Source organism: Chrysemys picta, chromosome 1 (genome assembly GCF_011386835.1).
Source record: "Chrysemys picta bellii isolate R12L10 chromosome 1, ASM1138683v2, whole genome shotgun sequence".
In the NCBI taxonomy this organism is placed as follows: Eukaryota; Metazoa; Chordata; order Testudines; family Emydidae; genus Chrysemys; species Chrysemys picta.
The window spans coordinates 75,998,469-76,010,509 of record NC_088791.1 but is presented as its reverse complement, the minus strand read 5'-3'; the positions used below and the strand labels follow the sequence as shown (position 1 = coordinate 76,010,509).

Below are 12,041 nucleotides of genomic sequence, written 5' to 3'. Positions count from 1 at the left end.
ACACTAACTATAGGCAGGCACAAAGAAATCTCTGTTGATAATGAAGTATCATTATTGGATAGAAGGAGTAAGGAAAAAGTGTCCTGGAAAGTTTTGAACTAACATCCCAAATCCCTCTGTGTTTCTCTACAGCTCAGTGTGCACCAGACCATCTCACCACAATTCTGAAATGCGAAATTCTGAGAGCCACTATACCTGGAATGTTCACTGTGGGCCAGCCCTACGTTATTTAGCACAAGTTTCTCCACCGAGGTGATTCATTGATCAAATTCTTAGTACTCACTGACCTTCAGAGTAGACGAACCATTCCCGTTGTGTGGTTTGATGAGCTACTGTCAACACAATATCCTGCAATATGAAACATGCCTTGGAGAAAGAGAAGGTAGGTCATGACATTTTGAAGGGCTTTCTAGCATTACCTGTATTCCTTTATTTATCAGTCTAGATAAACATGAAAAACAGCCTAGTCCAATATGTTTATAGTGGTGAATAATGATAATAATCCATGTAATTTATTATAATTCAATCTAAAACTTTTGTAATGGATTATGAAGTTAGGTAGGATTGGACTTTATTTTGCTTTTCTGCTCAGTTTACAGCAATCCTCCAACAATGCAAATAATGGGTTCTTGGCAGATATCTAACTGATATTGCAGGATTTCAAACAGTTTTATGACTCACCAAAACTATGAAATCATTTCCCCTGAAAGACCCGTTCTAAATTATTTTGTCAGAATATACTGATTGATATGTCATCTACTGAGGCTCATTCTGTTCAATTTGCTCTTAGTTTTATCAAAAACAGGGCAATGTATCTTACTCTCAACAGTTCCCCAAAATGTTGTTGCTCAAAGGCAATAAATATCCATTAACACCTTTCTGAGCAGAGGATAGAATAAATATCATTTTCAGGAACATAAAATGATGGTAATATCACCCCTATGCATTTATAACAAATGGATTCTGAAGCCTCTTAGCCCTGTTAGAGCAATTATAATGTGTGACTGAGTCTTCAGTAGTTGCAATCTGATTTAGAGAGCTGATGATATTAGTGTTGACCATGGGTTCAGTCAATAGCTCCCTTTTTACTTAGACTGTTTTTCTTTGTATGAGCAGATTAGACTTTTAAAATCAGATACATCACAGCAATTGAAATCTGATTAAATGTGTAAACTAAATGTTAGGGTCACTAATGGCTTTCTAATGATCTTTTTTGGTTCGGGTTGTTTATTTGCTTGATTGCTTAGATATTTTGGGGGGGGGGGGAGTGAAAGGTGTTTTGAATCTCTCACACTCAGGTAGTTCGAAAAGAAAGGAAATAAGTGTTGAGAAAATGAGCAGCGGTAGCTATGTCAGTGGGAAAAGCTCGCACAGATTTCAATGGGAAAAATCTGAGTAAAGGATGCACCATCAAAGAGATCCTTGTGTTGCTTTTATTACAGGAGAGAGAAAAAGTTTTAAAATGTCCAGCTTATATTTTAACACATATAAAACTACTCATTTTAGTGATTACACCTTATGATTCACACATGAGTGTAAATGGCAGAAGATCTATTTCAAAACAAGAAGCAAACTTAACAAATTTCAATTTTAAATATTACTTAAACGCCCTCTTCTTTCATTTCATGATTGACTTGCTCCAATACTGTGTGTGAAAGACACCATATAAAACAGGTTGCATTGTGTTTTAAGAAGTACAGATGGAGTCAGGAGTTAACGAGCTGTATGGAAGTGGAAGATCTTCCATACAGCTCCACACAGCCTGTTATACATCCACAGACTCCCTGAAAAAATGTAATTTTTCATTTTTTCAGGGAGCCTGTGGATGTATAACATTTAGGACATGGAAAGTGTAGAGTTTTTTTCCTCAAGAATCTTAGTAGAATCATAGAATTTTGATTGTTTTAAAATAGATGTAACATGAGTTACTTATGTGAATGTAGATAATGCTACTTGGTAAGACTTAAAAAGGTTTTTAAAACTGACTGATACCTATGTTAATACTTTATTTCTCCACTTTTCTGGATTGCTTAGAACAGTTGTTCTCAACCAGGGGTACATGTATCCGGGGGTACGCAGAGGTCTTCCAAGGGGACATCAACTCATCTAGACATTTGCCTTGTTTTACAACAGGCTATAGAAAAAGGATTAGTGAAGTCAGTACAAGCTAAAATTACAAACAGACAATGACTTGTTTATACTGCTCTATATAATATACACTGAAATGTAAGTACAATATTTATATTCCAGTTGATTTCTTGTATAATTATATGGTCAAAATGAGAACGTAAGCAATTTTTTCAGTAATAGTGGGCTGCGACACTTTTGTATTTTTATGTCTGATTTTGTAAGCAAGCAGTTTTTAGTGAGGTAAAACTTGGGGATACTCAAGAAAAATGAGATTCCTGAAATGGGTACAGTAGTCTGGAAAGGTTGAGAGTCACTGTCTTAGGCTGTCCAAAAAAATTGCTTTCTGGAAACCACACCTGCTAATTAACCACAGAAATCCAGGTGGTGTATTTGCTGCTGAAATACATGGCTTAGTGCAGTGTGATTTTCAGGGGGGTTAAGGATTTGGAAAATATTAATAATATTTTAAACAATGTGTATTTTAGCCACAGTTCAATCAACTGTATCACTCAAGTGTGTGTAGAATGTTGCAAATTGAAAGGGGTGGTAGGGTGGCCAAAGGAAACATCCTTGGCCATGAGATGAAGAAAAGCAGGAAACAGAAACACGTGTTTGGTTTGTACTTGATTCAGAAAACATTGGAGATTACACTTCCCCTCTCTCCAACATACCTCCAACCAATTTTAACCACCATGTTGGAGAGGACTATCCTAAGCAACAAGTGTCATTCTAGCAAAGGCACCATTTTTCATTTACTATGGAAATGTCCCAAATACCTCCTTTTGAAGACAAGAAACAATGGAGAAAATTGGACCCATTAGGCTCCTAGAGCTCTGATTGTACTGGGGACAAGAAATTTGTTACACCCATTTTAAATACTGCAGCACAGATTCCTCATCCCATCCTGTTTCCCCACATGGCCAGGCAACTTTGCTGGCCAGCACACGGAGGTGGGGCAGAGCCATGGCTAAGCCTACATCTTCCCACACACACACTCCCTACACACACACCCTTATCTGTTCCCAAGGGAGAGCAACTCAATAGCAGCCTCTGCACTATCACAAGAGCAGGGGTTGCAGTTCTGTCCAGCTGTTACATAAGGAGTGCAAGGATGCGGGGATGGGGTGAAGGTTTCCTCGGCATTCAGGAAAAGCAGCAGTTTCTCAAAGCTCTATTACCATGAAAAAAAAATCTTATACTTTCCACTTAGAAATCTGCAGCAACCTCAGACATAACACATTGGTCCAATGTACCATTAGAGATCATCACATTTCAGAAAAAATAGCATGAATACAATTGAAGACATTCAACACATTTAGAGATATAATTCGCCAAGGAGGATAGGACTATATCAGGATGACATTAATGATTCTGATGTCTTTGGTATGATATGAGATTCATTTTCCCTAGCTCAGATTTATCTCCTCTTCTGGAACACCCATAATTGCATGACTATAGGTTTGCTTGTGAATTAATCTTCTCTTGTTGTCTTTCAGAGCCTATCATTCCTTGCAAATCTGCCTGTTTGTCTTTTTCATTGTGTACTCTCTACTCATGTCTATTTCTGGTAAACCAAAATATAGGCATTCCTATAATAATTCCTGTACCTGAGGTAACACCACCACCACCACCACCACCTAGCTCTCATATAGTACTTTCGTCAGTAGATCTCAAAGCACTTTACAAACATTATCATTATCCCCATTTTACAAATGGGAGAACTGAGGCACCACGTGGTGAAGTGACTGGTCAAAGATCACTCAATAAACCAGTGGCCAAGCTGGGAATAGCTGGAAGAATATTCAAGGGGAATCAGTTTGGTAGGAATGGTACTATACTTATGCATAAATTAAATAAGTTCTTACTAGATATTCTTGTTTGCACAGCTCATAAAAATGTAATAAAAATTAAATGTATAAAACAAAGCTTGATATAAAAAAAGAAATGGTTCACTACTAAGTGGGTAACTATTTGTCCCTAGACACTGCTGTCCATTAAAGATCCATCTAGGTATGTGGTTCTCAACCAGGGGTACATGTACCCCTGGGGGTACACAGTGATCTTCCAGGGGGTACATCAATCCATCTAGATATTTACCTAGATTTAAAACAGGCTACATAAAAAGCACTAAGGAAGTCAGTACAAACTAAAATTTCATACAGACAATGACTTGTTTTTACTGCTCTATATACTATACACTGAAATATACATTATTTATATTCCAATTGATTAATTTTATAATTATATGGTAAAAATGAGAAAGTAAGCAATTTTTCACTAATAGTGTGCTGTGACACTGTTATATTTTTATGTCCGGTTTTGAAAGCAAGTATTTTTAAGTGAGGTGAAACTTGGGGTACTCAAGACAATCAGACTCTGGACAGGGGTACAGTAGTCTGGAAAGGTTGAGAGCCACTGATTCTCAACCTTTTTCTTTCTGAGCCCCCTCTCCTCCCCGCGGCTATAAAAACTCCATGGCCCAGCTGTGCCACAACAACTGTTTTTCTGCATATAAAAGCCAGGGCCTGCATTACAGGGTAGCAAGCAGGGCAATTGCCCAGGACTCCACACCACAAGGGGCACCGTGAAGCTAAGTTCCTCAGGCTTCAGCATGAGCCCCATCTGGTGGGACTCGGGGTCGCAGGCTGCAGTCCCACGTGGCGGGCCTTCAGCTTTCTGCCCTGGGCCACAGTGAATCTAACACCAGCTGTGCTTGGTAGACCCCCTGAAACCTGTTCACAGTCCCCCCAGGGGGCCCTAGACCTCTGTTTGAGAACCACTGATCTAGAGTAGCCAGCTTCCAATATGGGCCAGGCATAGCAGATATCTTTCTGTTCAAAGGTACTCACACATTCCATATGAGCATAAAACATTATAGTAAAGCCCCATCCTCTGAAGCCAAGGGGAGAGCTATACTGTACATGTTTTATTGCTCTTATAAATCCACACTACATTTTTTCCAGCCACTATCTCTACTGTTGTTTCCAAAGATTCTTTTCCAGCATAACTTTTCTTTTGCAATATTTCTCAGATTTGGCGTCCAAACTGCCTGCTCTTGAGAGATGTCTGTGGCCTGCTCCTGGAAGTTAAGAGAATGGAGGATGATATAGTCTATGTACTTTGCTACAGAAATGTCCTTCCAGTGATCAATAGCCATAGCTAATGGAAAGATTATTTCAGTTATCCCTTTGACACATGGAGTAAGTCACATTGCCTAAAGATTTTTTTTTCTGTGTCAAACATGTTTTTTTCCTGATATCTGTAGTCAGTTTAATAACTATATTATGTCCTATGCTTCTGCTGCAGTCAGAGGTGCCAGCTATGCTTTCACATTAGGTTTGTCCTTACTCCATCAAAAGATTTTTATATTAAAACACTGTAGAGTCTGGCTTTAAACCATTGTCAATAGTACACACTTTCTGAGTTACCATCTGAAATAGGCAAAGGTGGTTTCAGACACTTGTTCTTTGCAACAAAGCCATTAACATTTGTGGGGGGGAGGAGTTTATTATTGTCAGTAAAATTAATTAATCTAACTGTTCATGGAAATTAGAAGCAAGGTAGATAGTACTAGTTAGAGCCACTTGCTCCACGCTCTTTAATTTAGTATCTCATGAATGCTAGTGTCGGCATTGACTAGACATGCCCAAATTCATCTAGTTAGCAAACAGATCAGTAGTGAAATCAATGTGATTTCTAAAGCATAATTTTATGTTTGAAGCTTATTCAGTATTTAAAATTGTTAAGTTTTGAACACTCTCTCTGTTTCTTTTTCTCTTTTAAATGCATTTTTATTACTTAATTGCAGCAGCACTGATGATGCTCTTTTAAAAAATAATGTGTCAATTAAATTTGTGACTGAACTCCTTGGGGGGCGAATTGTATGTCTCCTGCTCTGTTTTACCTGCATTCTGCATATATTTCATGTTATAGCAGTTTCAGATGATGATCCAGCACATGTTCGTTTTAAGAACTCTTTCACAGCTGATTTGACAACATGCACAGAAGGTACTGATGTGAGATTTCTAAAAATAGCTACAGCACTCAACCCAAGGTTTAAGAATCTGAAGTGCCATCCAAAATCTGAGAAGGACGAGGTGTGGAGTATGCTTTTAGAAATCTTAAAAGAGCAACACTCTGATCCGGAAACTACAGAACCCAAACCACCAAAAAAGAAAATCAACCTTCTGCTGGTAGCATCTGACTCAGATGATGAAAATGAACATGCGTCAGTTCACACTGTTTGAATAGTTATCAACAGGGGCAGCTCTATGTTTTTTTGCTGCTCCAAGCATGGCAGGCAGGCAGCTTTCGGTGGCATGCCTGCGGGCGGTACGCTGGTCACGCAGATTCGGTGGCATGCCTGTGGGAGGTCCGCCGGTGCCGCGCCATCTGCGTCCCCACTGCCAAATTGCCACTGAAGCCGCGGGACTGGCGGACCTCCTGCAGGCATGCCACCGAAAGCTGCCTGCCTGCTGACCTCACAGTACTGGCAGGCCGCCCCCTGCGGCTTGCTGCCCTAGGCACGCGCTCGCTGTGCTGGTGCCTGGAGCCGCCCCTGGTTATCAAGAAGAACCTATCATCAGCCTGGACGCATGTCCTCTGGAATGGTGGTTGAAGCATGAAGGGATATATGAATCTTTAGCGCATCTGGCACGTAAATATCTTGCAATGCCAACTACAACAGTGCTATGCGAATGCCTGTTCTCACTTTCAGGTGACATTGTAAACAAGAAGCAAGCAGCATTATCTCCTGCAAATTGTAACCAACCTAGTTTGTCTGAGTGATTGGCTGACCAAGTAGTAGGACTGAGTGGACTTGTGGGTTCTAAATTTTTACATTGTTTTATTTTTGAATGCCATTTTTTTTACATAATTCTACATTTGTAAGTTCAACTTTCATGATAAAGAGATTGCACTACAGTACTTGTATGAGGTGAATTGAAAAATACAATATTTTTTGTTTTTTACAGTGCAAATATTTGTAATAGAAAATAAATATAAAGTGAGCACTGTACATGTTGTATTCTGTGTTGTAATTGAAATTAATATATTTGAAAATGTAGTAAACATCCAAAAATATTTAAAATAAATGGTATTCTATTGCTGTTTAACAGAATGATTAATCACAATTAATTTTTTTAATCGCTTGACAGCCCTAGTAAAAAACAGTTTCTTCTCCAATGAAGTTACAATCTAAGGAGACAAGACAGACAAAGGTAGGGAAAGTAGAGTGATAATATTCCTATTTTGTAAATGGGGAAGTGATGCACAGAGATTATCAGACAGAAAGTCTATGGCAGAGCTGGGAACTAGACTCAAGAGCTCCTGAAATCCAGTCCACTGCTTTAACAATAAAACTATCTTTCATCCAGATTTTGAAGATTTAGTAAGGAAAGTAGAAATGAGCCATAGAGGCAGTTTTCAAATATGGATCCAGATGAAAGGTTGCAACTAAAGTTCAAAATTTGGGTTTGATGTCAAATCACAGATAAGATTTTAGCTTAGGTTCAATAGAACCAAATATCTCAAACTGTTCTGGGCTAAGAGAGCCCAGAATGAATGAAAGTTAAATGGTAGAAATGTTGTATCTCGTGGTTCTTGTGAGAGGTTTCCATCACTGGGGGAAGAGAGAAGCTGTTTTCCTGACATTTTGGCGCCAGTTGAACTGGAACTAGAAAACTGGTCCCTTGAAGTTTTGGAGATCACCTAAAACCAAAACCAAAGATCCTCCGCTGAAATCCATCTTTCTATAAAATCCGCACAGGGGATAGAATGGGAAGTTCTGTTTATTTGTTGTTTTCCCCCTGTTGTGGAAAATAGTGGGAAGAAAAAAGCAAAACTGATGAAAAAAAGAAATTGATATCCAAGTGCTAAAATGATCATTGGAATCATCACAATTTGGAAGGTTTTGCTATTTGTGGCTCTTTCGTGGATGGCAAGTTTAGCAAGTTTTCAAATCACGCACCTGTGTGATCTGAAAGGAAAACATTCAATAACCACTTAACTTTGTCTCTTTTAAAGTGAAGTTAATCCATCTCTTGCAAAAAATGACATCAATCTGGGGTCACACCTGATCTGTTCCCATTTTGATCTCATTAGCACAGATTTGAGCTAGGAGTAACTGGCAGCAGTAACAGACTGTTGTCTTCTGTGAATAGGCCACCAAAGAGGGATGCAAAATACATTTGTGGATTACACAACTATTTACTACACAACAGAGAAACCCTGGGAATCAGGAATCCTGAGTTCTATTCCTGGTGATGGAAGAAAGTGTGGTCTGGCTGTTACAATTATCACAGTCAAGCACATTCATTCTGAAAGGCAGGGTGGATAAATGGATGAGATTTGCCATATTAGAGACTTGAATTCTATTCCTACCTCTTCTGTGGATGACCTTGTGCAACTTCAATCACTCCATGTGGAAAAATGTAGGAATGATGCTTGCCTAAAAGGTATGTGTAACCCACACACCTCCTGGATGTGTTGTTCTGTCCCATCTAGTGGCACCGAGACAACTTAGGGAGAAACAGATTAATGAGTCTGCTCTACAACCTTAGCTAACAGCCAGTTGGCTTTTAACTCATGCTGTAGAGCAGGGATTGGCAACCTTTGGCACGTGGCCCATCAGGGAAAGCCCCCGCAGGCCGGGCCGCTTTGTTTACCTGCCGCATCCACAGGTTCATCTGATTGCAACTCCCACTGGCCGTGGTTCACCGCTCAGGCCAATGGGGGCTGCGGGAAGCGGCGCGGGCCAAGGGATGTGTTGGCTGCCCTTCTTGCAGCCCTCATTGGCCTGGGACGGCAAACCGCGGCCAGTGGGAGCTGCGATCGGCCGTACCTGCGGACGCGGCAGGTAAACAAACCGGCCCAGCCCGTCAGGGGCTTTCCCTGACAGGCCGCGTGCCAAAGGTTGCCAATCCCTGCTGTAGAGGCTCATGCACTAAGCTCCAGAGGCCCCAGGTTCGATCCTGCCCGCTAACGGCCAGGGTCTATCGGTGTTACACATGCATATATTCATATGCCTGCTCTGAACCTCCTAGGGTCTCCCCTATGCCAGAGGAATCCTCAGATGGGGAGAAGTATCCAATTTCAACTCTCTGAATTGAACAAAAGAAATGGAGCAGGCTAAAAATCTGACCCAATAGCTAAAAGTCATTTTTCCCACCACTGAATGTAGTCATCTCTGAGATGAAATGGGTCAACTGTTTGTCAGGAGCACTGCTACAAGAAATACCTTATCCATCTGAAACTGCAGGAGAAATTATGTAGGCAGGATGTAATTAGTTGAATTAGAATTTGGATACAGCATTGGAGTTACCACCATTGCTCTTACAAATTTTACCACGGGATTGTTCATGAAAACAAGTAATCAGGACCTTGAGTATATGCTTCATCTAAAAGGTGGTCTGCTTCAGGACCATGCAACACTATGGCGGGACCTTAGTTCAATTGTAACTTAGAGGGAAGAATGGCAGCTATTGAAACATAACACCACTTCCTTCAGCATCTTGAAGTATTTCATTTGTGCCGACTAAGCATATTTTGTGCAATTGACAAGACAACAATGTGCAGTACTATGTCTGCATTCCATAACATCCATTCTCCCAGAGTAACTACACAAACTAGGAACAGCAGTCTTTTGTTGAAAGAGAGTTTTAAGTTGTCTGTACCCAGACAGCTATTTCAAAAGAGAAAACGCATTCTACACACACAGAAGGTTAAAGGTATCCAAATATATCTCCCTACATTTAGACTAGGAACCTTTTGGTGTTGTTCAAATGTATGGACCTTTGCAGCTCTTGGTGTTTCATTACATGCAAAATGGAATAATTTCCAAAACAGGTTATTCCCTTTGAAGAAAAAAAAAAGCACTTTAGAGATATCTGATCTAGGCAACACTTCCTGTCAACAGCTTTGCAATAAGATCCGGTGGAGTGGATGGTGTCCAATGAATACTAATCAGGTTTGTATATAAACTAAGTGCATGCTGCACTCCAATTTCTGGCAGTGCATTGTCCAAACATTTTACTGAAGTACTAAGTGGCTTAGAAAAAACTTCTCTTCCAGCAGGAACTATCAAAGAGCCTGTGGTAAAAGATAAGATTGCACTTTATCTTTCATGACGTGTTTTTGCAAGTATCTGACTCAGTTGATGCTATCAAGTAATTGCTCAATTTGTACAGCTTCACGGTTTCCACTATCAGGACTCAAGGCTTGGTTCCTGCCCTTCTAATGGTACGGTAAATGTTATAGTAGTGGGGGTAGTTTGTGCATGTGGGTGGTGCTGCAGGGAGCAAGGGAGGGGAATCACTTTTCTGGGCTGTGTTGATATTTGAAATGTCAAGGTGAATGCCAATAAAAATATTAGGAACCAAAGGCTGCATAGTTCACTCCCCCCATTAGAACAAAGGACATTGAACATGTTCGCAGTAAAAATCTCTTGTTGAATACCTAATTCTAAACCTAAACTAAGAGAAGCAGTAACTTCCTCCAAATCACTTCTGCAGTATGCAGATACAGCAGCGGAAGTCCAGTGTGTCCAGTTTGACCTTTGAGCCCTTAGATTCCAAGAGACATGGAAAAAAACAAACCAAAGTGGAATTTTTAAGTTTCAAGGTCTTTCTTGTGGTTCAAAAAGTATCCTAGACACAGTAGGATTTTTTTTTCTTTTGCGGCTTGTTGTACACCTTATCTGCTTGAGTCCAGTTAGGGAGAGCAAATTATTTTTGTGAGCTATACATTAGAGATTACAAAAAAACGAAATAAATGATATGTAAAGTGGCTCTTCCCCAGTGTTATGTTCGTATAGCCTCACATGTATTAGCAAAGGACCCAGATGGGAGAATGTTCTCCCCACCTCTCCAGAAACTGGTCCTGGTCACAAGGAATAGGATCTTCAGAAGAGCCTTAGAAGCATATGTCCCATTGACTTTCATTGTAATTTCTGCTCTTACGTTAGTTAGGTACTCTTGAAATTTCCACCGTAGAGTCTCACCCATCTTCAGGAGATCAGTGGCCACACAGTCACTTTGGTAGAACTTCCCCCTTTGAGATAGTAACAATTGAGATGGTAGTACTAGCAAACTCAGTGAAAGCAAGGAACATCAGGCAGGGGTGCTAGAACAATTTTTATAGTGGAGGTGCTGACAGCCATTGAACCAAACTGTAAACTCTGTATATAACAGAAACTACTTCAAGCCAGGGCATGCGGCAGCACCCCTACGTTCCAGCACCTCTGATATCAGGTGCCAGGACCATAGTAAAGCCAGATCAATTGATGCCTGGATTTTATTCTATTTTGCTCAATGGGATTTTTCAAGCATTATAGGATTGATGGGTGGGATTCTGTGAGCTAGTCCTTTGTGTCTCCTAGCTGGTGGCAATGAATGGGGAAGTATAGCCTTAGAACCGATGGTGATTTCCCAACAGGAAGACAGTTGCCAGCTGCTCTTTAATAGATAGTGCTAATGGTGATCCCCTGCCTTGCTCTGTCCTCCTTTTCACTTACAGGTGAGGTTCAAGGTGTTGCAAAATCTAAAGGCCTGTCTACACAAGGAAACTAAGGGTTTGTCCACACTGGCACTTCATTGGTTGTCGTTTAGGGGTGTTAAAAACACACACACTCCGAATGACAAAAGTTTTACCGACGAAAAGCACCGATGTGAGTAGTGTTTTATCAGCAGGAGCACTCTCCTGCCAACAAAGCCGTTGCCACTTGTGCAGGGTGAAAGTTTTTTTGTCAGCAGAAGAGCTCTCTCCTGCTGACAAACAGCAGTTACACTGCATGTCTTTTAGCAGCACGGCTATGGCGGCACAGCCGTGTCGCTAAAAGCCTCGTCGTGTAGCCATAGCCTAACTGAAATAGCTATTGTGGAATAGCTGTTTGTGTGGACAAACTTATTCTGGAA

The 12,041-nt window shown here is 40.5% G+C and overlaps 1 long non-coding RNA gene across 2 annotated transcripts; it reads left to right on the top strand.

Annotated features, from left to right (window-relative positions):
• Positions 1–272: 272 nt before the first annotated feature.
• LOC135983800 (uncharacterized) lies at positions 273–7,229 on the top strand. Of its 2 annotated transcripts, none has more exons than XR_010601618.1 (3): positions 273–382; positions 2,134–2,226; positions 5,162–7,229. It is a non-coding gene; the product is annotated as an uncharacterized LOC135983800 (long non-coding RNA). The 2 variants fall into 2 exon arrangements; XR_010601617.1 differs by having other exon boundaries at positions 279–382; positions 2,035–2,226.
• Positions 7,230–12,041: the final 4,812 nt, after the last annotated feature.